Below are 1983 nucleotides of genomic sequence, written 5' to 3'. Positions count from 1 at the left end.
TTAACATACCGTCGCCACATTTTGAGCCAAGACATTCCCGATGATAGCTGCAGGGCGTGCCATGCACATCCCGAGCATTTAGCTCACATACTATCTAGTTGTTCAACACACGCGGGAACGACCTACATTCGAAGGCATAATGCGGCACTAAGAGTACTTCATTACCGTCTCTGTCACTCCTACGGCATTCACCTTAATATCGCTCCTCTAAATGCTCCTAGGGAAATTGAGTCAATTGTCGAGAATGGGAAGTGCCGCATATACTGGAACTTTATATTCTCGACAATTGTTTCTGTTGCTCACTCGAGGCCTGACATGGTTCTTCTTGACTTCGAATAGCGAACCATGTTCGTTATCGAATTTTCAGCACCAGCTGACAAAAACATCATAGCCAAGGAGAATGAAAAGAAAGAGAGGTATCGAGACCTTATAAGGTAGTTGCAACGATTGTACCCTCAATATTCTGTTAAACTGATCGTACTTATCATCGGCGCTCTTGGAGGTGCCAAGCTTTCACTTGCTAATAGCCTAAAAAGCATCCCTGCGTGTCAACAATATGCTAGAACACTTGCGGGAAAAATGCAGAAGGCGGTTGTCCTTGGGTCACTCCATGTTCTTAGGGTGCACGAGGCTTTTGCTGGATCATCGTATTGATTCCTTTACAGACTGTAACCACCTATCTCATGGTCGTGAGAAGTGGTTGTGGCTGAAATTTTACCGCGATTTCGCTGGAAGCGGGTGCAATTTTTCAGATTAGCACCCGCTCCCGGCGAAATCCTGCGGTTGTCCTTATGACAAATTTTTAATTATATATATATATATTTTTTTTTTTAAATTAATTAATAGGACTACGTATTTCACTTTTATCTTTTATGGAGTTTATCATGTAAAATGACACTATTTTTTCCATCTGTAATTCTGCAATAGAAGTTATGATTGAATTTGTTTGAATATTGACATTTTTTTGCGTAGGAATAAAAATGCATTTGATCGTACTCTCATATTTTAAAAATGTAAGGATTTAACATTTGCAAATTCCGTAAAATCGCAATATTCAAAACCCTATAAGGGGCTTTCTACATATTTTTATCAAATGGTATTTTTACAAAATATAAGCTGCTTACCTGCAAACAGGTTTATAACGACAGGAATAAAAGTTTATAATAATTTATAGGAAAACAAAATATTAAAAACATGAAATATCATTTAAGTTTGAGTTTGGTTACACCTTTGGATGTGAATTCAATATACACCGGTCAATCCGCTCTTCGGTGCTCTTCCTAGTTATTTATGACAATAATAGAGATGCAATAAGATTCAGGTATAGTGGTGCTTGAGGACTCAGACGAGCCTCAAAGTTTAACAAAGGAGCAGGTAAAGTATCTGTTACATTGATGCCGCACATCCAAACTGAACCATAGGGCCATCGGCTGCACCGTGCTTTCTCTATGTTGAGTAGTAAATTTAAGAAAAAAAATGTACAACAAATGCGTAGTCCTGCTAATCATTTTTTTTAAGCAAAAAATAGGGGTTTTCTATTTTAATGTAGACTACAATATGTTTCAGTCTAAATCCAAAAGTATCTTATTTTCGACCACCCTATTATAGGTGTTGAATTTTTAACGTTTAATATATTCTTGATAATCGCTAACCACATTGCAAGAGAAAAAAATACAAATCTAGTATCTGTCCAAAAAATATAGGCACCTCGATTTTTGTACAGGTTTTCATGAAAGTGTCAGCAGAAAAAAATCTAAAAGTATCAGACAATATGCGTGTTGCAGGTGAAGGTTTTGCGAATACTGATCCGTATTGGCAAAACCTTCACATGTAACATACAAGTTGTCTGATATTTTTAGAATTTTTTTCTGCTGCGATGTTAATGAAAATCTGTACAAAATACGAGGTGCCTATATTAAACTCAACCTGCAAATTAAAATCATATACATATGTCTAAACGAAATTAGCTTGTCTTAGTGTTTT

The 1983-nt window shown here is 36.5% G+C and overlaps 1 protein-coding gene across 4 annotated transcripts in view; it reads left to right on the top strand.

Moving 5' to 3' along the window:
* LOC117168707 (serine/threonine-protein kinase 3) overlaps positions 1–1983 on the top strand; it is a 25271-nt gene that overhangs the window by 21072 nt on the left and 2216 nt on the right. The window lies entirely within an intron of this gene.

The sequence above is a fragment of the Belonocnema kinseyi genome, chromosome 1 (assembly GCF_010883055.1).
Source record: "Belonocnema kinseyi isolate 2016_QV_RU_SX_M_011 chromosome 1, B_treatae_v1, whole genome shotgun sequence".
In the NCBI taxonomy this organism is placed as follows: Eukaryota; Metazoa; Arthropoda; class Insecta; order Hymenoptera; family Cynipidae; genus Belonocnema; species Belonocnema kinseyi.
This window is presented reverse-complemented; position numbering and strand designations above follow the sequence as displayed.